Source organism: Sminthopsis crassicaudata, chromosome 1, assembly GCF_048593235.1.
Source record: "Sminthopsis crassicaudata isolate SCR6 chromosome 1, ASM4859323v1, whole genome shotgun sequence".
Taxonomy (NCBI): domain Eukaryota; kingdom Metazoa; phylum Chordata; class Mammalia; order Dasyuromorphia; family Dasyuridae; genus Sminthopsis; species Sminthopsis crassicaudata.
This window is the reverse complement of record NC_133617.1, coordinates 224,380,589-224,407,561: the sequence shown is the minus strand read 5'-3', so window position 1 is coordinate 224,407,561 and position 26,973 is coordinate 224,380,589. Positions and strand designations below refer to the sequence as shown.

Genomic DNA, 26,973 nt, shown 5'->3' with positions numbered 1-26,973 from the left:
AACAATGAAACACTTATTTTGACTATAGGGGTGGTTTGGGGGCACCCACTGATTCACCCCAGAATGTCTGCCTTGCAATTTTCTCTCTCTGTTTTTTTAAGAGTCAGAAACAGTTGTATTCTCAGGTTGGGAATGGAAGGTAAATTTATGGGAAAACAGGATGTTGTTTCTAGGGTGGCTGAAAAGAGAGAGACTGGATGGGGTCTTTTATTACAGTCTCAGTGTTTCTCCTCTCTTCTTTTACCATGCTGAGATGTGCACAGAGAATTGGAATGACTAATAGCTCAAGGAAAAAACCAAAAACCAGTATTTAAAGTTAGGTAAGTCACACATTTATGTTTGGCTTTTCATAGAGTAAAATGCTGAAAAGTAGAGCTATTTGAAAGAACCCTAACTATTCCAAGTGGGGTTCAAAGACTCTGCACAAGGTATAAAATGTTAATTAAATTTTTAAAAATCTGGTATTTGTTTTTGTTATTGTAGATGATTTTGTAAATGTTATTGTAGATGACATAAACCATACATTATGAAGAACTGAACATAAAGGCCACTTGTCAAAAAGATCTTTAAAAAAACACTATGGCTGGTTTACAAAAGCAGATTTTACACATATTTTTAAATCATTGTCTCAGCATTATACTTATTCTTTTAAGACTCTTAGAACACCAGATGCAATGTAATTTGCTGAGCAGGAGAATAACAAAACCTCAGGAGAGCTGATTAATTACTTGTAAAAGTATTGGCTAAGAGAGGGAGGGTCACTTGACAGTCTCATAGGAAAGCCAATCCCCATAGCTGCTGACCTCTCCAATTTCCATCCTTGGATTATTCCTGAATTTCAACCTACATTAAGTATAAAATAACTTGAAGAGTCCCAAAGTCAGAAAATTCATTAATTCACATTAATTTAAAATTAGCCCAAGCTTCATGATTATGGATATCTACTTCTCCTTACATTGGTAGCAGAGAGAAACCAGAGCCTTCCAGAACAAAGGAACAATAGAGACTCTTGGACATGTCCTTCCCAAAACCCATACAAAGTGTCCTTTAATAACATTTATTCAATTGGCTGTGGCTTCAGCCACCAATTTGGATAATTCTGAGGGATGAGGTTTACTCAGAAGCATGTGAGGCTTCTGTAACTGTGAGACAAGACAGGAACCGTTATTGTTTCCAGAGAAAAGTCTGTAAATTCTAGTAGTGAGAGGAGTTGGCATTTTGGCATGGTTTCGCTGCTCTCAAACTCTGTGTTATTTTTCCTTAAATTTTTTGAGAAAACTTTTCCTAGGCTAGCATTGACACTGGCTACTAATTTCCCTTGAGTTGCAAAAGCTCTCTCTAGTAGATAAATAATGTTCTTGTTGTGTAGTATTGTTACTCAAAGTTTCTATAATAAAAAAGATCAACTTGAAAATAACTATTTCTACCAAGTGACTATTTTTAATTGTAAACCTCAAATATGATGTTATATTTTACTTGTAAGTTTGAATGTATAAATACAACTTGATCACAGAGTAATATATAATTATTAATTACTAATTTATAATAAATTAATACAGGATTAATCATGAATATCCAATAACTCATAAGTTTTGGTTCCCACATTTTATTTGATATGTAAGTAATCAAATTGACACTGGGATTATATTTTACCTTTCATGCCTCTCTTCCCTGTATTTCCTTAGCTTCCTTTGACCTTCTTCCCTGCCTGTTGCCTTTTTTGTTTGTCTTTCACCTTTCTTCACTATTTTTTTAATTTAACTTTATATTATCATTGTTTTTCCTATTTGGATATCCAAAAGAGCTGGAACTAAATATATCCCCCAGCATGCTATGCCCATGATTTTGAATCTTCACCTCCTTTTTTCAAAGGCACTTGAGCTCAACATATCCAAATTGGGATTCAGCTCCTTTGCACCAATCCAGAGTAGTTTTCTGCCTTCTATGTTTTGGTCAATAGCATCACCCCCTAGGAACCCAGGCTCAAAAATTCTGCCATCTTTTATTTATCATTATATTTCACCCCCTAAATCCAACCTTCAACCAAATGCTATTATTTTTTTTTTTCTTTAAGATGCTTTCTGTAGCTGTCATTTTCTTTCCATTGCCACAGTTCCCTCCCTCATCTAGCTTCTTACCAATTTGTACTTGGACTATTACAATAGTTTCTCATCTGATTTCTGTTTCAAATCTCTCTCTACTCCAAGTCATCTGAAGTATCAGCACAAGATGATTTTCCCATATCACTGCTTTCTTCATGTTTCTATGCTCACAAATTCCACCCCCCACTCAATATATATTTATTAGGCATTTTCCTTTTTTAAGAATATTTTTGAAATTTATTTTTTTCTCAATTACATGTGAAAACATTTTTACATTTGTTTTTATAATTTTCAAATTTCAAATTCCTTTCCTCCTCTTATTTGTTCCTCCTTGAGAAGACAAGCACTTTTAAATAGATTATTCATATGCAGGTATGCAAGACACATTTTCATGTTGTAAAAGAGAACATAGACCTTCTCCAGAAAAAAAAATAGAAAAATAAAGGTTTTAAAAAGCATGCTTTGATCTACATTCAGATGCTCATAAACTTTTAGTATTTCCTGACTGCATTTATAATAAAGTCCAAAATCTTCAGAGTGGGATGCAAGACTCTCCACAATTTGATACCAACCTATTCCCCAACATAAGCCCTCTCTTTTGACCTCCAGTTCTTTTGTAGTCAGTGCCATTTAGCACTCATATGGTTCACCAGCTTTACAACTCTAAAGTCTTTGTGTCAATAGTTAAGAACCCAAGAGTAAAGTCACTGGTAGGGAATCATCATATAGAAGGATAGTCTAAGAGACCAGCATCATACATCAGAAGAACTAGCATGTAGTTGCTGAATTTATCTTATGTACTTGCACTATGCATGGACTGAGTTTGCAGTGTGATTAAAAAAGTAATAATAGCTCATATATTCACATGAAACTGAAGATATTTTCTTCACAACAATCTTGTGAGGTAGGTGATATAATTATGATTAAATCTATTATATAGATGAGTACTTTGATTCTCTAGGGCACTTAAGGCCTTGCTTATATCATATAACTAATAAGAAGTAAATAGCAGGAACTTAGCAGGGGAGCTTCTGACACGATCTACAAGCCTCTCCACTATAATGTGCTTGTTCTGCTATATTCTTTCCTTGTGCATGATGAGGTTGAAGGCTAGATTCTGGATCAAGAACTTTGATTTGTGGTTGATGTGGTAAGGGTCATATGTTAGTCCCACCCAGAGGGTAAAATCATAACAATCCTTTGATGCTCTCTGAGGATGGTAGTCCTCATAAGATCTATCAACAGCACACTGAGGGCTCTAATACAGATGGATTCACAGATTATAAACTGAAGAACAAAAGTAGAGGTTCCACCTTTATTTGGAAACTCACAGAAATGGAAATAGGAAACTACCTGGCTTTGGCACGCTGGTGCTTAGTGGTTCACCTGTTCCTCTTATCTGGACTGCTTCCCCCTATCTACTCTGTATATATACTTTTTTTCTTTTATTTTTAAAAATATTTTATTTTTAATTTATGAAATAAAACAAAATTTCTATGACATAGGATTAAAAACTTATTGCACCTCAAACTGTAAATCTTTTATATACAACATGCTATTCCTTTTAAACATGTAATGAAGTTAACAGATAATTTTTTTACCCACATATCTCTGGTTCTCATTGAATGGCCAATAATAATTCCCAATGTAAACCTCTGTTAGTCATTGTTTGGGTACTCAATGGCTCAAAGTGAATGTACATAGCCATTTGTTTCAGTTCTGGGTAGAAACCATGAGGGTCTTCCACTCCCAGATTGATTTTTTTTTTTGAGTAGGTAAAAGAGTCTGTCTTTTGCCTTATTTCTTACCTAGGTTTAATCACTGACTGGGTGTTGCTTCAAACAACCTGAGACCCATAAAAACAAAACAAAACAAAACAAAACAAAACAAAAACCTTACCTTAAAAGGCAGTCTCTCACTGCATCCAGAGCCATTTTCAGATACCCTTGATATGACTCTTAGAAAATTATTTAACTTCTCAGTGCTTTAGGTAATTTTGTAAGATTATAAACAATAAAGAAGGTGCCAGCCTGCATTGGTATGGAGTTTCCTTATTTTTATGCTATTGAAATCCCAGGCCCAGTTCCCATCCCTAAATATGCATATATTTATATTTGTATATGAATATATATATGTCTATATGTCTGTGTATATATGTATGTGTGTTATGTATAACAGTGCTTATACAAGTTGTATATCTAGTTAGAACCTTAGATACCTTAAACTGTGTGGAATTTATACTTGCATTACACTTTCCATCTCCCAATGTCTTATAGGGTATCAGGATTTATCCATGGCAAAGACTAATACTATATCTTGAACAATAAACAATTCCTAGAGAATAGGCACTATATATGATTGACTCTAAATATGAAAACATATCGGAGAGGAGCCAGTTTGAATCTTTTGCTTTTCAAAATAACTAGGAGTACAATAACCATTGCTTCCATTCGAAGCATCTGGGGAGTGAATGACCTATGGGGGCACCTTTTCCTGTGCAGATATAAGGCCTTAAAAGCTAACACATTACTGGTGTCCAGTAGCATCTACCTTGCCCTCCAATTCAGCTGCCAGAGAAGCTCTCTCTGCCAAGATAGGAAGATGGGTTCCTGGCATCCAAGGCTAGAGAATAGAATCCATTTTCCAACAGCAACAATTTTATAAATGGTGACGAGTATAATTAAAATAGCTCAATTTTACTATAATTCAGTAACATTATGAGTTAAAGAGACATTAGTGTGCTGACATGGAAACCTCACCACCATTTAAAATGCTGTTTAAAAGGGAATGTGTAATGTTACAAACAACCAATTTATAAATTAATTTCTGGAATACAACCAAACTTTAAGTTGGCCATTAGCCATACTTATCCTACCCTCCATGCAATGCTCAGCACCATATTTAATATATGGCCAAATATACAATCCACCTGACGCCAAGATGTTTTCCACTGCTTGAATTTTTTTAGGAAAAAAGCATTCTACCTAATTAGTTAGTACATATGAACTGATCCAAGTCCAATAGGTACTAACCACCTGGCCACTGCCAACACTATATGATTGATTGCCACTAATAGGTATGCCAGCATAATTAATTATTCACTATAATTATGACAATTCTTATGACTCACACACATATGGGTATCTGATTATATGTCCCCTATATAAAGAATTGCCCAGGCCCAACACAAAATGACACAAAGGCAGGTAATCAAACAATAACTCTCTCTCTTCTGCCATTCATTCATTCAACAAACATTTGCTCAGCCTCCATTACATATAAAGACCTAGGTTAAGTGTTAGGTTTATTGAAAGACTGAATAGGTTTGGTTCTGAACCCAATGGGCAATAATAATAGAAGCCCATGTATTCAAAAGAGTGATCCATAATGATCATCACCATCACATATTACTATAAGAGAATCATAGAGCATTCAAGCTGTAAGGGCCCTTAGAGATCCACCCCCTCTCATTACACAGATGATGAATCTCAGATTCAGAAAAGTAAAGATGTAGGTAGAACTTTCAGAGTTCCTCCCCAAGATGTGTCCCCTAGTTCCTCTCTCTGCACCTGTTGCTAGCACTGTCAGTGATCCTTGTATGGCATGCACTTCCTTGTGCTGGTCACTCCTCTCTGCACCTGTTCCTGCTTAACAATATCCCCACTAAAATACAGTATCCAGAAATTAGCAAGAAGTTCCAGGGGAAGTCTAAGCACAGTGGGAACTCCTTCACTCAAACCATAGAATTTAAGTTCAAATGATCTTTGATCCTTTAAAGTAGAACTGCTAGATCCTGGATAATCCTGATTATGGTTCCTCAGTATTTGTATTGTTTCTTTCTGAATGCTTGCAATATTTTCTCTTGATCTGATAATTCTGGAATTTACAATATTCCTTGGAGTTTTCATTTTGGGGTCTCTCTCAGGGGTGATTGATGTATTCTTTCAATGACTATTTTACCTCTGGTTCTAGGAGATAAAGGCAGTTTTCCTTGATGACTTCTTGAAAGATGTTGTCCGGGCTCTTTTCTTTATCATGAATTTTAGGTAGTCCAATAATTCTTAGATCTATTTTCCAGGTCAGTTGTTTTTCCAATGAGATATTTTACATTTTGGGGGGTTTTACTTGACTGATTCTTGTTGTCTCATTGAGTCATTCATTTTCATTTGTTCAATTATAATTTTTAGTGAATTATTTTCTTCAGTTAGCTTTTTTATTGGATGAGTTGAACTTTTAAGTGAGTTCTTTTGTTCATTGGATTTTTTTTTCATTTCATCAACTTTATTTTTAAGGAGCTATTTTCTTCAGACAATTTCTGTTTCCTTTTCCAAACTCTCTTGCAAAGATCTCATTTTCTTTCTCCATATTTCTTCCAACTCTCTTTTAAGATCCTTTTAGAATTCTTCCCAGAACCTATTGAATTGGAGACCAACTCATATCACTCTTTGAGACTTCATCTGAAGGCATTTTGCCTTTAGTCTCTTCAAGGTTTGAGGTCTGTTCTTCCTGTCTCCATAATAGCTATCTATGGTCAGAGCTCTTTTTTTGTTTTATTGTTCCTTTCTAAAGGTTGAAGACCACTCCTAGGGCAAAGGGAAACTTTTCTCGAGCTTCCTTTACAGGACAAAGGGGTTTCACAATGCCCAGGGGCAAGTAGTGCTGCCTGTTTCCTCTCCATATAGGGTGGACATGGCCAAATCCTGTTTGTTATGCTAGGATTCAGGTCTCAACATTTGCCTTCTGTCATTGTATTGGAAGTCTCACAACTAGTTTGTTGATCCAATGGCCTTCTGAGCCAAGATAGACTCACCAATGCTGCTAAATTTTGGCTAAGAGCTTCCCACTAGATTCCCTGCTTGAGACCTCTGTGCCCTGGGTCTCCCTGCACCATACCTGCACTGGGCCTTGTTCTCCTCCCATTTCACTCTTTTTCCCCAGCTGATTGAGATAAACTTTCCTTATGTCTTTCCAAGATATCTTCTGGAAATTTGTTACCCTCCAAATATTTGTGGGTTTGGTCACTCTAAAATCCATACAGAGGCTTGATCTGGTGTTGATTCTGAGGCAAGCCAGGAAGAACTCGGGCAAAGACTTATCTTTTCTCTGCTATTTTGGTTTTCCCTCTCCCATTCCATGTTAAAACATTTTTAAACATTTTTTTTAAAGTTTGAAGTTCCAAAGTCTCCCTCCCTTCTTCTTTCCTTCCTCTTCCCTCTCCCTGAGACAGTAAGCAATCAGATATAAGTGGTACATATGCAATCATGTAAAATGTTTCCATATTAGTCATTTTGTACAAAAACACTCAAAAATAGATGCAGATCCTGCACATATAGATGGTTAGTCTACAAGTGTCATGCTTCTTGGAAACAATGGGACTTCTTAGGAATTTCATGAATCCTTTGCTTAGGATCAAATTAAAACTCTTTACCTGGAACATCTTGAAAGCAATTGCCATTGCCAGATACTGTCCTTGTGTAATTATGAGACAGCTATCACTAGCTAGTATTTGACATAAAAGTACAAAGGGAATGCTCCTATGCTTCAAAGTTTTATCAACTATTGTTCACTGGGTGTGGTTTTGTTTTTATGTATACAAAATGTTGGCATTTCAGCCAGACAATGAGAACCTTCTGCAAATTCTGAAAGGAAAATGGAGGAAGTACATTTTCTTGGGCCTAGATGATATGGAGGCTAATTACATGATTCTTAAAACTGTCCAGTGTACTATTCTTAGAAGTGTCCAGCTTTTGGACTATTTTGGGATTCCTGTTCTGATGGACCTTTCATGGTTTGTTCTTCATGTAAGTTGCAAAATGATCCATTTTATTGCTGGGTCTTTTGGAAATAGGAAAAATGGTTTATGCTAGCAAACTATCTGGGAGAGATTAAATTTTAGGAAATGATGTCTTTATTGGTGATATCTTAGCTTTTCTGGGAGCTTCTCTATGCCGTTTCTAGTGTGTGTGAGAAGTACATTGTGAAAATGCTAAGCTAAGTAGAGTTTCTAGGAATGGTAGGCTTGTTTGGGACATTCATCAAGGGGTTCCAGCTGGTAAAACACATGGTTGCCATTCATTGGAACTGGAAAATTGCTGTGCTATTTGTGGCTTTTGCCTTCTATATATTTTGTCTGTATAGATTCATGCCAATGGTCACTGAAGCCACTGAAACTTCAGTCAATCCGGGCTTCTTGGATGCTGATCTCTATACTTTTTTCTTTTTGTATTTAAGTTTTCAGGATTCTACATTCTTTTCTTCAGTGTCATCATGGTGGACTTCATCTTATATTATTATATCCCTAATGTAATATTCTCAATGTGAAGCTGCCTGAAAGCAACATCCTGCAACCATCCAGCTTTAGGGTTCAGGTTTAGAAGATCATCCAGGAAATGAACTCTGCAGTCATGTAGCCAAAGAAGGCATGGGGCAAAAGGATTCTGGATAACTATCAGGTAAATTGAATGTTATCATTCCATGTAACCTGGAACTCACTCTTTCTGAAATAACAATCAACTTGTCAAAATGTGAACACTTTATCAATGTTTGATTATATTTGTTATATAGAATTGTATAAGAAATAGAAAACATTTCCATAAAAATATAAATAATGACTAATATATAGCAGAATTGAGCATGACAGAATACAAATGATGATCAAAATCCAACAGCTTCAATAATGTAGATGGCAAGGAATTGTTTCTGAGAGAGCTGGCATGAGGCTAAAAATAAAGAATAAAGAATATTTATTGAGAATACTAAAGAACAAGTTGAAAATTAGAGATCAAGATTAGATCTGAGATCAGGGTCAGTTCTTGGTGACCAGAAAGAAAAAAGACAAAAGAAACAAAATGAAAGATATAGCATGCTTCAATCTGGATTAGAACAATATCAGTTCTTTCTCTGGAGGTGGATAGTATGTTTTATCATTAGTTCTTAGAGATTGTCTTGGATCATTGTATTACTTGAGAATAGCAAAGTCCTTCACATTTCTTGACTGAATAATATTGTTGTTATTATGTATAATGTTCTCCTGGTTCTGTTTACATTTTGCATCAGCTCATTTAATTCTTTTCAGACTTTTCTGAAATTATCCTGCTTGTCATTTCTCATAGCACAATAATATTCCATTGCAATAATATTGTTTAGCCATTCCCCAATTGATGGGCATTCCTTTAATTTATAATTCCTACCCACCACAAAAAGAGCTATTACAAAACATTTCATCTATTCTTAATAGATATTATTTTGGTTCAGTCTGCTGAATTCTTTGGATCTTCAGTCTGTCATTTAATTTATTAGCAATCAAAAAGGTCATTTGTTCCTGGGCTGACCATTCTGGCCTGATATTTACAGAATGAGCTGATGCAGAATAGCAATGGAGACTAGACTTGTGATTTCATTGATAGGGGAGAATTCCCATAAGTAAATCTCTCCTGCCAGTGCAGGTTTGCACCTTTTCTTCAGGTTAACATCTTAAGAGTTGCCAAGAGTTTTAGAAGGTTAAGTGACTTAGTTTGCAGCATCACATAGCTGGAATATATTACAAATTGGAATTGAAGTCAGGCTTCCTAATTATAATAAATTTTTTATCTGTATTGTTTTTCAGTCTCTTTCATAAGCTGATATGATTATTCACATTTGATTCAATTTCAAAAATAGTTATGGAATATCTTAGATCCATTACTACTTCACAAAATTATAGTTATATAATATTTGCTGTCACTAAATATGTCTAGATTTGCAGGGATTTTTCTACAAAGACCAGTTATTTCATTACTTCCTTATTCCACCAGATCTGACAAGTACCATCAGATAAAATGCTGGTGACTGCTTTGTGTAGCTTAGGGCAAGCAGCTATATTTACAACAGGTGTGGACAGTAAAGACTTTTTTTTTGGGGGGGGGGAGAATACATTTTTGATCTTCTTCGTTCTACTTTTCCTGTTAAAGTATAATTACTAAAATAATAACCTAAGTATTTATGCCAACATATTTTCCTGTACCACAAGATAGGGGAGACATTACAGGTAAAGAATCATAAACATAAAAAAAAATTATAAACATGTAACTTTAATTGTTGACAATTTACTTATACTTAATCTTAATTTCCTCCACTACAGCTGTGGTAAAAAAATAAAAATAAATAAAATACCTGTATTCATTCTGTAGCTCTGAATCTCTAGACATAGAAGCTTTCTGAACTACAACCATTCAATGAGCCTTAGGACTTTTGAATAGTGGGTAAGAAAGTTTTAATCACTGTTTATTCATTACCTGTTCCTGACTTTCCTAACTTCAGAGTCAGGCCTCTATACCTGGTAACTTCACCTCAATCCCTACTCCCTGCTTTACAGCTGCATTTTGTGCATTGTCTCATCCAATTAGAATGTGAGCATCTTGGTAGAAGGGGTAATTCTTTTTTTGCTTGTTTGTTTGTATTTGTAATTCCAGAATTTAGCATAGTGTCTAGTTAAAAAGAAGGACTTAATACATTATGTCTATTCTCAAGTCCCTGGTGAATAAATCTATAGGTAAACACATGGTCCTGCAGTAACTCTTAAGGACTAGAAAAAAGTGAGGAGAAGTAGGCAAAAAGGACTGAGTAGTTCTATAGCTCACTTGTATATGGTAGTACAAAGAGTATTTCAATCCAATGAAATCCATCTTTACAAGGGTCTAAACCAGGGTTCTCAAACTACGGCCCGTGGGCCAGATGTGGCCAGCTGAGGACCTTTATGTGGCCGGCCGGGTTATGGCAAATAGGCTGAGGGGTGGATAGTGTGAGTTTTTGTTTTTACTATAGTCCCACCCTCCCACAGTCTGAGGGACAATGAACTGGCCCCCTATTTAAAAAGTTTGAGGACCACTGATCTAAACTAACCAAATTATCTTGAGGGAATTGTAGTGAGAAGTAGTCTCCAAGTCAGCCTGCTCATCTTTGGTAAGACATATTCACTGAAATTTAATCAGCTTTATTTTATCTTCTGCCCTGCCCCTTCATTAGGGGAAGTATGGATAATAAAACAGAGGCTGTTGTTCTATATTTAGCCACTGGATGTAGGTGGCTCTAGAGCGGAAAGTGAGGCAGGTGACCTTGCACAGCCCTCCCTCACTCAGATCCAATTCAATTGCATGTCATGGCATCACTTCCCTAACTAATCTCATTGTCCTCTTTGATGGACAATCAAAAAGCTCATCTGATTGATCAAGGAATTTCCCTGAGTAGTTCTTTTCATACTCTTATGACATATGACAAAACTTGAAGTTATGTTCATGGCTAAGAACCTTAGATTTGGAAGGTACTTCTAACCTTTCAACTCCTTAAGAGAAAGGAGAAAATTGTGGAAGAGGGAGAAGGAAATAGCATACCCATGACAGGAACCATTATCAGAAGAAAGAGAACATGTCTCATAGATACTTTATCATAGAGACAATATTATAACCCAATAATAATAGATTATATCTATCACTATAATTTTAATTATATTATGTTATGATATATATATAAAATATTGGATTCTCAATCCAATGTGTGTATGTGTGTGTGCATGTGTATTTCTCATTATAAGTAGCCAGGTGACACAGAGAATGGAGCACTAGACCTGGAGTCAAGGAGATGAGTTCAAATCTAGTTGTAGACACTGACTAGCTATGTGATATTGGGCAAGTCTTTTCCCATTTTGTTTTCAAATAGTTTATATATTATTGAGATTAATTGTTTTGCCCATGTTCAGTAGAATTAATTTATAAATTCATCTGATCCTGGGAATTTTTTTCTTAGAAAGCTCATTGATAGTTTGTGCAATTTTTTTCCTTAAGATTTCTAAATATTTTATTTTCTCTTCTGTTAATCTAGGAAATTTATATTGTTTTTAAAAAATTTATGCATTTGCTTAAGTTCTTAGTGTTACTGGCATACATCTGGCAAAAAAATCTCCTAATACTTGCCATAATTTCATCTTTATTGCTTGGGACATTCATTTCATTTTTAAAAAAAGGAAATTAATAGTTATTGGTGTTTTTTTTAAGAAAAACAGGAACTCAATTTTATTAATCTTTCCTTTGATTTTTAATATTTTTAAATATTTAATTGTGGAGTTTTTCTAGATTTTTTGTTACATATCCAATTTTGTGGAGCTCTTTGTTTTATTGATGTATGCATTTAGAGATATACATTCCCCCTAAGAACTGCTTTGGTTGTAAAACAAATTTTGGTATTGTCACGATATTGTAATTTTCCTTAATGAAATTATTATTTCTGTGGTTTGCTTTTTGATTTACTACTTCTTTAGGATTCAGTTATTTACCTATTAATATATTTTAATTTATGCTTAAAATTTCTGCTTTTTTTGCATTTGTTTGTGAAGTTTGTAATGCTCAGATACATGGTCAGTTTTTGTGAAGGTGCCTTATGAAGCTGAGAAAAATATCTTTTTTTCTATTCCCATTCAGTTTTCTCCAGAAATCTATCATATCTAACTTTAATAAAATTCCATTCATCTCCTTAACTTATTTCTTACTTATTTTGTTGTTAGATTTATCCAGATTTAAGAGGGAAAAGATAAGATCCTTACTAGCATAGTTTTACTGTTCATTTTTCCCCTGTAATTCAATTATTTTTTTTCTTTAAACAATGCATGTATGCATGTGTGTGCATAAGCATGTGTATGTGTATGTGTATGTATGTAAATTTTTTCCCTCTTTGAACCAATTCAGCTAAGAGTGAGGCTCAATTGTGGCTTCACCCCCTCTTTCTCAGTAAAAGACCTCCCTGGTGTGCCTCTTGTATATGAGATAATTTACCCCGTTCTTCTTTTCCTTCCCCCTTCTTCCAAAGCATCCCTTTTTCTTATTCATACAATTCTTTTTTTTTTTTTTTTTTTTTTTTGAGATCGTCTCAACATAATCAACTCATTCTCATGTTTTTAGGAAGTCAAAGATCTTCTAATTTCTCTAATAACAATAAAAGTCTTAGGAGGTATATGTATTTTCTTTACATCTAAATATACAAACAGTTTAACCTTGTTGAGTTTCTTATGATTTTTCTTTCATATTTACTTCATTTTTTTTGCTTCTCTTGAATCTTGTATTTGAAAGATACATTTTCTATTTAAGTCTGGTTCTGCTCATTTCAATTAGCATCAGTTCATGCCAGTTTCTCCAGGACTTGCTGATCATTTCTTACAGAACAATAATATTCCATAACATCATATACCATAACTTATTCAGCCATTCTCCAACTGATGGGCATCTATTCAGTTTCCAGTTTCTTGCCACTACAAAAAGGGCTGAAACAAACATTTTTGCACACATGAGTCCCTTTCCCTGTTTTAAGATCACTTTGGGATGTAAACCCAATAGAAACATTGTTGGATCAAAGAGTATGCACAGTTTTTGGACATAGTTCCAAATCGCTCTGCAGAATGGTTGAATCAGTTCACAATTCCATCAACAATGTATTAATGTCCCCGTTTTCTCACATCACCTCCCACATTCAACATTATCTTTTTTAGCCAATCCGAGAGATGTGTAGTGGTATCTCAAAGTTGTCTTAATTTATATTTCTCTATCAATAGTGATTTAGAGCACCTTTTCATATGACCAGAAATGGCTTTAATTTCATCTGAAAATTATCTATTAATATCCTTTGACCATTTATCAATTAGAGAATGGCTTGAATTCTTATAATTTTGAATCAATTATATATTTTAGAAATGAGACCTTTATCATAACTGAATGTAAAAATTTTTCCCCAGTTTATTGCTTTCCTTCTAATCTTTTCTGCATTGGTTATTTTGTACAAAAACTTTTTGACTTAATATAATCAAAATGATTCATTTTGTATTCAATAATGTACACTAGTTCTTTTTGGCCACAAATTCCTTCCTTCTCCATAGATCTGAGAGGCAAAGTATCCTTTGTTCTTTTAATTTTCTTATAATATCACTCTTTATGCCTAAATCCTGAATCCATTTTTACCTTATCTTGGTATAGGGTGTTAGCCATAGGTCAATGTGTAGTTTCTGCCATACTAATTTCTAATTTCCTCAGCATTTTTGTTAAATAGTGAGTTCTTATCCCAAAAGCTGGGGTCTTTGGGTTTGCCAAAGAATAGATTACTATAGTCATTGACTATTTTCTCCTGTGAACCTAACGTATTCCACTGATTAACTACTCTATTTCTTAGCCAGTATCAAATGGTTTGATGACCAGTGCTTTATAATATAGTTTTAGGTCTGGCACAGTTAGGCCACCTTCATTTGTATTTTTTCCATTAATTCCCTTGTTTTTCCATATTATTTTTTTTCTAGCTGTATAAAATAATTTTTTTAGGAATTTGATTGGGATGACACTAAATAACTAGATTAATTTAGGTAGTATTGTCATTTTTATTATATTCTCTCTGCCTACACATGAGCACTTGATATTTTTCCAATTGATTAATCCGACTTTATTTGTATAGAAAATGTTTTGTAGTTGTGTTCATATAGTTCCTGACTTTGTCTTGGCAGGTAGATTCCCAAATATTTTATATTATCTTCAGTTATTTTAATTGGGTTTTTTTGAGGCGAGTGGGGAAGTTTTAGGTGTTTCCAAGTTGGCATGATTTAGGGAGAAATATGATCACTGTTCCTTTGTGAGTGAAAACAAAACTGTTCTTCAGAGCCCTTGATTTCTTGGGCACATAAGCTCACCTTTCTGCCTTAGAACCATCATCTAGAAGTAGGAGTAGGCAATAGAATTAGGCAATAGAATTGACAAGCAGTGCCCCGACCTGTACTCTGCTAGAAAAGGAATCTCCTCTTTCCAACCAGTCACAAGATTACTTTACTATATCTGGTTTGAGAACTCTCAATACTATTTAACCATCTTTAGGACCCCTTGTTTACTGTTGTTACTACATGGGCTCTGCTTCCACCCAAGTATCACAGGCTGATCATTCTAACCTACATTGTCTTGGGCTGGGAAAATGTTCCACTCCAATTTTTTTCAGTATTAAATTAAATTGTTTGAAGGGGAATGTTAGAGGAACCTAGCTGCTTCCTCTACTCTGTCATCTTGGCTCAAGCCCTGAAAGACCCTCCTCATACTTTTCAATCAATTACGTGTCCACTATAGAATGTGTTTTGCAAAAGACTTACTTTTGCAAAAGTAAGGTTTTGTGGTTTTTTTTTTTTTTGTTGTTTGTTTTTTGGGTTTTTTTTTGCAAAATCAAAGACATCTTTGTTGTGGAAGTGAAAGAGTAGTTATATAGCTTGATAATATATATTTTTAATCTTCTCAGTTATATTTGTTATAATAATACTTTCTGATCCCCCAATCATTTGATATATTCTTTTTTTAAATTACTTTTATAATTATAACTTTTTTTGACAGTACATATGCAAAGGTAATTTTTTTACAACATTATCCCATGTACTCCCTTCTGTTCTGAATTTTTCCCCTCTTTCCCTCCACCCCCTCCCCTAGATGGCAGGCATTCCCATACATATTAAATATGTTATAGTATATCCTAGATACTATATATATATATATATATACATATATATATATATATATGTATACATATGCAGAACCAAATTTTGTTGTTGTTGTTGTTGCAAAAGAAGAATTGGATTCGGAAGATAAAAATAATCTGGGGAGAAAAACAAAAAAAATGCCAACAGTTTACACTCATTTCCCAGTGTTCCTTTTCTGGGTTTAGCTGATTCTGTCCATCATTGATCAAGTGGAATTGGATTAGCTCTTCTCTATGTTGAAGATATCCACTTCCATCAGAATACATCCTCATACAGTATCATTGTTGAAGTGTATAATGATCTCCTAGTTCTGCTTGTTTCACTCAGCATCAGTTGATCAAGCTTCTCTGTATTCATCCTGTTGGTCATTTCTTACAGAATAATAATATTCCATAACATTCATATACCATAATTTACCCAACCATTCTCCAATTGATGGGCATCTGTTCATTTTCCAGTTTCTAGTCACTATGAAAAGGGCTGCCACAAACATTTTGGCACATACAGGTCCCTTTCCCTTCTTTCCTTGGGATATAAGCCCAGTAGTAGCACTGCTTGATCAAAGGGTATGCCCAGTTTGATAACTTTTGGGGCATAACTCCAGATTGCTCTCCAGAATGATTGGATTCTTTCACAACTCCACCAACAATGCATCAGTGTCCCAGTTTTTCCACATTCTCTCCAACATTCATCATTATTTGTTCCTGTCATCTTAGCCAATCTGACAGGTGTGTAGTGGTATCTCAGAGTTGTCTTAATTTGCATTTCTCTGATCAATAGTGATTTGGAACACTCTTTCATATGAGTGGAAATAGTTTCAATTTCATCATCTGAAAATTGTCTATTCATATCCTTTGACTGGAGAATGGCTTGATTATAATTAAGATGACAATACTCCCTAAGCTAATCTATTTATTTAGGGCTACACCAATCAGACTCCCAAGAAACTATTTTAATGACCTAGAAAAAATAACAACAAAATTCATATGGAAGAACAAAAGGTTGAGAATTTCAAGTGAAGTAATGAAAAAAAAAATCAAATAAAGGTGGCCTAGCTGTGCCTGTTCTAGAACTATATTATAAAGCAGCAGTCACCAAAACCATTTGGTATTGGCTAAGAAATAGACTAGTTGAAGATAGTGAATAAAAATAGCAATCTAGTGTTTGACAAACCCAAAGATCCCAACTTTTGGGATAAGAATTCATAATTTGACAAAAACTGCTGGGAAAACTGGAAATTAGTACGGTAGAAACTAGGCATCGACCCACATTTAACACCACATACTAAGATAAGATCAAAATGGCCACTATATTTCTTGGTGTTTTGATTTTAGGGTCCCTTTCAATAGGTGATCGATGAATTTTTTCAATGTCTATTTTACCCTCTGTTTCCAAAACGTCTGGGCAGATAATTTCCTAGAAAATACTTTCTAGACTCTTTTTTTTTCCTCACATTTTTCAGGGAGTCTGATTATTCTCATATTGTCTCTCCTGGATCTGTTTTCCAGGTCTGTTGTCTTTCCAATAAAATACTTGACATTCTTTACAATTGTTTCGTTTTTCTGGTTTTGCTTGACTACTTCTTGGTTTCTCCTTGTGCCATTCATTTCTACTTGTTGGAGTCTAATTTTCAATGACGTATTTTCTCCACTCACTTTTTTTTTATATCTTTTTGTAATTGTTTAATTGAGTTTTTAAGTGAGTTTTTTTTCTTCTATGGAATTTTTTTCCACTTCGTCCATTTTATTTTTTAGAGAGCTGTTTTCTTTTTCCAGCTCACTAATCCTGTTTTACTTGGAGTTGTTTACCTTTTCTAATTCACTAATTTTGTTTTTCAATGATTTGATTTCTTTATCCACTCTGCCTTTAAATGCGTGGGATAGCTTCTCCAGACTCTCTTGCCAAGCTTCTCTTTCCTTTTCCCATTTCTCTTCTAGCTCTCTTGTGAGAGCCTTTTTGATTTCCTCTATGAGAGTCTTATGTATTGAGGAGCAGATCATATCCTCTTTAGGGGATTCCTCTGGAGACAGTCTGCTTTTAGTCTCTTCAGGGTTTGAAGTCTGCTCTCTCTCTATACAGAAGCTTTCAATGGTGAGAGCCCTTTAAATTTTTTTTTTTCATTTTGTCAGAATGGGAATCGAAGAAAACAAATTGACAAGAGAAACAATTGGTCTGGTTTTGGTTGTTTTTTTTTTGGGGGGGGGAGGGCCTGGATGGTGTTACTGGGCTTCCTCTACAGATTGCAGGAGACAGCAGTGAGGCACTAACAGGACAGTGATGGCTGCACTGTGTCTGTGCTCTGAGGCTCTAAGAATGGGCTGAGTCACTCAGGGTGGGGGTGGGGGTGGCCGGGTCCTGAGAGATGCTAGATTTCTGGGGTTTTATTCTTCACCTCCGGTGTTTACACCCTCTCCGCTGCTCCTGGTTTGTTGCCAAGACGGAACATCCACACTGGGGTAAAAGTCTTTTTGCAGAAACGGAAGAAATCGCACCCCTCCCCCCTCTGGTCTGAGCTGTGTGAGCTGCCTTCCTTGCTCTTGACACCTACCCTCAGTCTGTGACCAGTCTGTTCATCCCCTACTCGGAGCAAACACAGACCTTCTCTGGTGAATTTCAAGGATGTCTTCTGTTGGTGATTTTTTATGTGTTTCTTTTCTGGTCAAGCATTAATTCCAAGGCTTGTCATGAAGTAAGTCCTGAGAGAAAATGTGGAGCTCAAGCAGCTGTCTGCCTCCATGCTGACATGGTGGCCGGAACCGATATATTCTTTCCCCACCCCCCCAGATAGCTTGGAAATTGCCACTTCAATGCTCTCAAAAATTTTATTAAGTATAGTATGCATTTCCTCTTTGTATACTTGATCTATTTCCATTACTTTATTTTTCTAAATTAGTTAATTAATTTTAACACACTTAGCTTTATGAATCATGTTGGGACAGAAAAATTAGAACAAAAGGGAAAGGGGAAAAAAACAGAAAAAAGAAGTGAACACAGCATGTGTTGATTTACATTCAATTTCCATAGTTCTTTTTCTGGATGCAGATGGCATTTTCTGTCCAAAGTCTATTGGAATTGCTTTAGATCACTAAACTACTAAAAAGAACCAAGTCTTTAATGGTTGATCATCACACATTCTTGCTGTTGCTGTATAAAACGTATTCCTGGTTCTCCTTGTTTTACTCAGCATCAGTTCATGTAAATCTTTTCAGGCCTTTCTAAAACCACTTTGTTCATCATTTTTTATAGAACAATCATATTCCATTATCTTCATATACTACAACTTAGTCATTTTCCAATTGATGGTCATCCACTCATTTTCCAATTCTTTGCTAACACAAAAAGAGCTGGTACAAACAGTTTTGCACATTTGGGTCCTTTCCCCTTTTATTATTTCTTTGGGACATGGACCCAGATCCAATAATGGTACTTCTGGGTGAAAAAGGATGCACAGTTTTATAGCCCTTTGGAAATAACTTGTTCTCCAGAACAGTTGGATTATTTCACAACTCCACTAACAATGCATTTGTGTCCCAATTTTTCCACATCCTCCCCAACATTTGTCATTATCTTTTCTTGTCATTTTAGCCAATCTGAGAAGGGTGAGATGGTACCTTAGAGTTATTTTAATTTTCACATCTCTAATCAATAGTGATTTAGAGCATTTTTTTCATATAACTAAAGGTGGCTTTAATTTTGTCATCTGAATATGGTCTGTTCTTTTACTTTGACCATTTATCAACTGAGGTGCTCCTATTACTTTAAGTAGCATTTCCATACTCAAATTAGCACACTGGGTGGAGCCAAGATATTAGAACTCAATGGGTCAGCTAAAACTGGTAGGAAAATGTTCATAGAAATGTTGACAGAGTAATTCTATTTTTCATATAATTTTTTGCCTTTCTTTGACCTATAAATGCTTTTTATAATCTGGCGCAATTTGATCTTTTGATACACTGTAAGCCTACATTTCTTTCTCTCATTTCTTCATGTCTTATAAGGCAATTCTTGTCATAATCCTCTACCATCTGCTTGAAAGGAATATTTGTTGAGTGAAATTGCCTCTTGACTCTTGACTTCTTCAGTTAAACCCATTAAATTTCCATAGAAAATGTTGATAGTCTTTATCAATGTGTTTTCTTTTATCAATTTCCCACTTTTTAAACATATATAACTTATTTACATAGGTCAAGTTGGAGCTTTTGAAACCACATCTTCTCTTTCAAAATTTTCATATCTTTATTCTTTCTTCTAGTTTAGTGTTGACTTTAATTCAATACTTAGCAAATAGGTAGTCTGACTTTACAATTTTAACTAATTTACTAAGAACTCCTACACTGATCAGCAGTTATTTCTTTTAATGCTCTAACACCTTCCAAATATTTTCTAAAAGAAAACATTCATGATTCATAGGAATGGAGCTTCTGGGTAGTCTGCAAGCTCTACAAGTCTTTGTTCTAATAAGTAGATGAAATAACTGTTCTTAAAACCAACATTATATTGTTTCTAAGATATTAATTTGACTTTGTGGCATAAAATTCTACTAGTCCATAATTTCTAGAAAATAATTTTCTAATGCTAATGCTTACTTACTTTTACAACCCTAAGATCACTGACATCCTTTCACTATAATCCCTATCTTCCAGTCTTCCAGTACATATGAATACCTATGTATGTATTTTGTGCTGGCTTCTTTTATCTTAAAGATAGAGAATCCAGTTATGATAGAAAATACCTGTTGTCAGCTGTTTCTATTTCAATTGTCCAGCTACTGTTTCTTATCTCCCTTGCATGCTGTTTTTCTTTCAGTATTATCTGTCTCCCACTCTATTGCTTCTTTTTTTTCTCACCTCAAAGGTCTCCTAATTGAATTGTGTCAAAGCAATTGAAAAGTGGTACTTCAGCAAATTACTATCAGACATTTTGACCTTAGGGCCAGTCAGGTTCTTCTCCTGAAAGGAAACAGTATATGTTGGTAGAAGTTTAGAAAAAAATAAAGGAACATAAGCTACATATTGACAAGATCCTTTGACACATTATTTACAAAGACAAATAAAGAAAGGAAAATATAACAGTATCATTTGAAATTAATAAATAATTATTATTTAATAATGCATTAATCCTTTTAACCTTTAGCTTCCTCATCTATAAAATAAAAGGGGGGGAAGTAGATGGATTAGACTAAATTATCTCAAATTCTCTTTTTCTAAAAATCTATGATTCTATGAAATTTGAGCATGAAGTATTCTGATAATATTAAAACTACATTGTGGGAAGGACATTTTTATAGAACTTTAAGGTTTACAAAGCTATTTCTGGTAAAGTAGGTAATTCACGAATTTAAATTCCTATTTTACATGCTTTGTAAGTCTTTGTAAGGCTTTTTTATATCTCAAGTTGTTTTTAAAATATGTTGCTTTAATGAATTAATCAGTAGATATTTTTAAAAAGCAAGTACAATGCCTTCTGTGCTATTTTAAGTGCTTAAATGATACTAAGAAGATATGGTCACTAATTTTTGTCCTGGAGGAACTTATAATTCTGTTGGAAAGAGATAAGGCATATAAGTATTTTAATCATATTATTATATTTTATAAATTAGAGTAATATGGTATTAGTATAATATATGATGTTAATAGAATGATTACATGCACTATTGCCAAAATATATAATAATATTACAATTTTTTTAATAATTCACAGATTCCACAATTTCATTGGTGCAGATACTACTTCTACTCATATCAATCATAGCTAATTTGTCATGTATGATTCTCATTAATGTATTCAGTTCAACTCAACAAATACTTCTTAACAGCCTCCTTCAATGATTATGTCAATTTTGGAGCAGGCAGGAAATTTAAAGAAGAAAACAAACAGAAGAAAACAAAACACATCCATGATCTCAAGGACATTACATTCTACTGAAGGTGGGAGTAGAGGTGAGGTCATGCTTAAATATGTGCACAGATAATTGGTGAGTAGGGAAATAGAAATAAGACTGGTAAGGATATGTTTGATTCAGATTATGGAGAGACTTAAATGGTAGGTTAAGGAATCTGTATTTTATCCAACAAAAGTAAGTGAGAACAACTGAAGAGTTTTGAGAAAGGATATAAAAAATGTTCAGATTAATCTATCCAAATAACTATTTTGGCAACTAGGTGGAGAAATGTCAGAAGGAAAGAAATACTTGTAATTTTTGTAAAGGGATTGATTTTGAGGTAATTACAATAGTCCAAATAAGAAATTATGGGGGTACTGCTAAATTCAAGAGATTTTGTGGAGGGAGAAACAAGATTTAGCAATTAATTGAATATTGGGAGTAAGGGGTAAAAAGGAATCTAAGATAGTCATGATTCTGAGTAACAAAAAAGATGTGTACATTTCCCAGACAAAAGTAAAAGATAAGAATGTCCATTTTGAACTTAACTGAATTTGAGATGCTCTTTGGAAACCTAGGTAGAGATATGGGACTAAAAATATTTGGGTTAGACATATAGATTTTGAGAATCATCTTTGTGGAGATAATTACATACATAGGAGTAAATAGTTTCCCAATGGAGAAAATGTAGCAAAATGTCTCTCCATCAGCATAAAACATACCTACACATGTGTCTATATACATATATTATACACATGTATGTGTTTATAATGCTCACCTATATATACATGTGTACATATATGTGAGTACTGAATGCATATATTAATGCATGTGTTATAACAATCATAAAAATTTATATAATATTCAATGATTATTTTATATATAACAATGGATACATATAAGTGCAATATAAAATGATTGTTATATATACATATATATACATATACATTCACATACATATACTTTCATTCACACATATACTTTCTCTGTATCCCTCACACATTTATTACCTATGTAACTCTGGGCAAGTCACTTAATTTAATAGCTATCTCAGTTTTCTAATCTATAAGCAGGAATAGCAGCATCTACATAGTCCTTAGACTTACTGATTATGAATAAAATAATTGTTTTCACATATATATGCAAACACATATGTGTGTCTTTATATGCACAAAAGCCGCACATACATAATACATACATATTGGCTGTCTATTCACTATTAGAGTCAGAGAAACAGAGGAAAGATATTTTAGTGAATAGAGAGCTCTGACAACTGGGTGATTCTGAATAAGTCCCTTAATCTCTTAGGACACTGGGAAACCCTTTCAGGTGATCACTAGCAGTGGTAGAAGGAGTTTCTGAAGCCAAGGCTTGTCTATACCAATAAAATTACATGTCTAGTCACTATTCCTATCAAGACTTAAATAGTGCTTTAAAAACATTGCATTTGAACCTCATAACAACTCAATCAGGTAGATAATATAATAAATATCTATATTTATCTCCATTTTATAGTTAATAAAACTGAAATTCAGATAAGTGACCTACCTAAAAGTATACAGCTCCTAAGTAGCAGAGCTGGGACTCAGATCTTCTTATTCTCCAAGAATAAGTGGTGCTCTTTCCCATACAGTATGCTATGTCTCTAAGTCAACCCAGCAAGCATTTATTTATTATCTACTATATGCCAGGGACCTAATAATTTGTATTTATGTGACTTCTCCAGGAAATATGCCATTTGATCTTTGTAATAACCCCATGAGAGCATTGTTATTGTTGTTGCTCTTAAAGGGGTCAAGGAAAGGAATATGGAACTGTGAGGGTATTTCCATTACCAATAAAAAGCCACATGTGTGCTGCCATTTACAGTCTTAGCAAACTAGAACCTTTGTAGCTCAAACATAGGAATTTAGAGAAATATGAAAAGGTAAGAGGAATAAACAATTATTAAGGATTAAACAAGAAAAAAAAACTCCTTATATTCCAATATGGGGAAATAAGAAATGAGTCTCCTCTGAACCTTCTCCTCATCAAGTCTCTTGGAGTCTAATTAGAAAAGACTTGGAGAGAGTTCTGTTATGTCCTGCTGATCTTAAGAGAAGAATGGAAAGAGAGGGAAAGGCATACCTGGGGGAAAGGGGAAGAAAAGGAAAGGAAAATTATCTCACATAATCAGGATGCATAAGTAGACTTCTATACAAAGAGAAAAAAATGGGGACTGCAGTTGACGCTTGAAATTAACTCCCAAATGAGCTGGTCACAATAAAGAATATAGAGAGTTAGAACATAAATATATACTTTCTCACCAGGACAATAGGAGGGAAAGGAGATAATGGAAAGGGGGAATTAAAAGGATGATAGAAGAAAAGAGATTGGTGCTAACAAAACAAATTGTAATTAAGGACATAAAAATATTTATCTCTTTCAGAATATGTTATCTCTGTCAAAGAATGAGAATCTGAAAGGGTGTCAATGGGAGAACAAATCACAGTATATAAAGATAATGAGAGAAACCATCTGATGTGATGAACTGATACAGAGTGAATTGAACAGAACCAGAAGGAGCAATCTATACGCTGACAACAATATGATAAAGACAAACAACTTTAAAAGAAATTAGACTCCAATCAGTTTGTAACAATCAACCATATATCCAGAGGAGTAATGATAAAGCATGTTGCCCACTTCTCAAAAGAAAAAATGAAGAACTTGGAATACAAAATGAGATATGTGCACACAAATGTGTGCATACACAGACACACATACATATTTGTACATACATTCATATATATATATGTATATATACACACACACACATACACACATATTTTTATATGGTCAGTGAAAAAATGTTTGTTTTTTTTTCTATACACATTGGTAATAGATGTTCTATTTTTATTTTTTAATTGGGAGGGGGAGTTTAGAGTGAGAGAGAGAGGAGATAAATTTTTGCTGATTGTAAAAAAGTAGGTATAAGTTTTTTAAAACAACCAACAAGCATTTAAATAGCTATTGTGTCCAAAGCACTGTGCCTGGATTTGGGGATTAAAAAACAAACAAACACAATATGACTGGCTTCCCAAAATGCTAGAAATCAAGTTTAGAATTGTGTTTAATATTGATTATGACTTTACAAGTTCAGGAGAGGTCACTGGCAAGTTCACATAGACTGAAGTGACACAAAGGGCACTGTCAGCTCCTGACTTTAATTTGTGCTCCTTAAACAGCTCTCTGCTCAGCACTTCCTATGCGTCACTGCCATTACTGCTAATGGGAGTTATATGCACTCATCGAATGAACAGATCCCTGATAATTGTGGGATTCTGTATTTGAAAAGCAAAGTAACATTTAATGTTTCAGACTTTTGTGAAGCCTTCCTGACTGCCTTATTAATTGGCTCTCATTTTGGTAATCACTGTTCTCTCCTCTGAGTGGTTATTTCAAAATGGCAAAGGGACCTACATTAGTATTATATGTTTTAGGACATACATTTGCATCCGTCATAAAGTTTAATTTATACTTTGGCCAAATAATTTTAACAGTTGCTATAAAATCATTTATTTGATAATAGTTTTTACAGCCATATTGAATGCAGCAGGAGACAAGCTTAATAGTACTTGTATCCACAACAAATTTAAAGCTATTATTTCCACATCCTAAATGCTTTTGACACATCCATGGACCAGTCAAATTCCTACTGATTGTTATTTGTAACTAGCTAAAAATTGATTCATCACGTGCAGTGCATTTTTTTTCTGAATAGATTTGATTTTAAAACCTCAATTTCTTTTATTTTTGCTTTTCTTGAGTTGTAATGTTTGCAAATGACAGAAAAACAAAGAAGAGAAAACCTTCTTATGCTCTACAGAACAGTTTGCTGTGATCATAAATATGGTACTTCATGGAATATCAGTTAGTTCTAAAACAATGAAGAGAAAAGGTGAAGGTATAAAGTAAATAGATGTAGATTTTAAGAAAATGGAATTTTAGATATGTTGCAAAATATGTAGGTGACTGTGTGAATGGAAATATAAACTTCAAGGGAAAATTACAATAATATCAAACATCTGTTATTTAGTGGTGTGGAAACTCTTGCAAGATGAGAACTAATATACAGTCCTGGAAAGTTACCTGAGGGTCAGAGAGTTTATTTTATTTTATTTTATGGTCTGTGATCACATAGACAGTGTCAGAAGCAGACTTTAAATCCATGATTTCCTGATTCTAAATCTTGTATTCTATTCACCATTCTATACTGTTTCTGATAAATGGTCATTTAAAGTAATCATTTGTGCAGGAAAATGTAATAACAGAATATAATATTGGGTCATTATTTTTATCTTTCTTATGACTCTATTTGATAGTATTATATTTGATAAGAGTTATATTGATTTACATGAACATATCATCTCTTAGAATAACTTTAAAGTGATTCAATTTAAGAAATATCAAGCTTGAGAACTTCTTTTAGGCAAAATCATCAATTATATAGGAAATAAAAATTCTCTGAAACACTTGTTATTGATTTTTGAAAGAATTCAAAATGATTAATTTTTGATTAATGAAATAACACATAAAAATAGGGATTAGATTTGTGATTTTTCTGATTTTGATAAGGAAACTCCTTTTACTAAAGACAGTGAGCATCTTCTCTACAATTTATACTGTTAGAGTAATGCCACACAGGGTCATGCAGTGTTGGCACACTTGAACTCAGGTCTTCTTGGTTCTAAGGCCACATATATATATATATATATATATATATATATATATATATATATATCACATATATATATACACACAAAGAGAGACAGAGAGACAGACAGACAGACAGAGAGAGAGAGAGACAGAGACAGAGAGACAGAGACAGAGAGACAGAGACAGAGACAGAGAGAGACAGAGAGAGACAGAGACAGAGAGAGAGACAGAGAGACAGAGAGAGACATATATATATACACACAAAGAGAGACAGAGAGACAGCAAAGGAATGAACTTGGTGCCACACTATATATCCTGCTGAAGTGTTCTTGGGACTCTGGGAATTTCTGTCTTCCCTTTTGCTGCAATCTCTGTAGTGATGAGAATCACTATATGTCTTAATGTTGAGACATGGGTTCAAAAGTTTTTTCAAATTATAACTAAGACCACTCTGAAGGTTTGCCCTACCTTTATAACATCTTCCATTAATAGAATATAAAAACAGAGTACATGGAATATAATAAATAATCATCTATTTTCTTCTTTCACTTATTCACTCATTCACTTATTTTAGTCCCTTAGTGCCAACAGTTAATTTGACTAAATTATCTGACTTCTTTACCCTGTTTTATTCCTTTATATAAAGTCTATTGCTTCATCATACTTTTTATGAATCATCACAGCCCGTGAGAAAATATTTTGAATCTACTACTACTATGACTACAACTATTTATACTGTTACTTCCCTTGCTTCTACTCATGGATCTATGGTTT

General features: G+C 34.1%; 1 pseudogene; it reads left to right on the top strand.

Moving 5' to 3' along the window:
• Nucleotides 1-7,471: 7,471 nt before the first annotated feature.
• Nucleotides 7,472-8,423, top strand: LOC141549605 (solute carrier family 35 member F2 pseudogene; annotated as a pseudogene).
• Nucleotides 8,424-26,973: the final 18,550 nt, after the last annotated feature.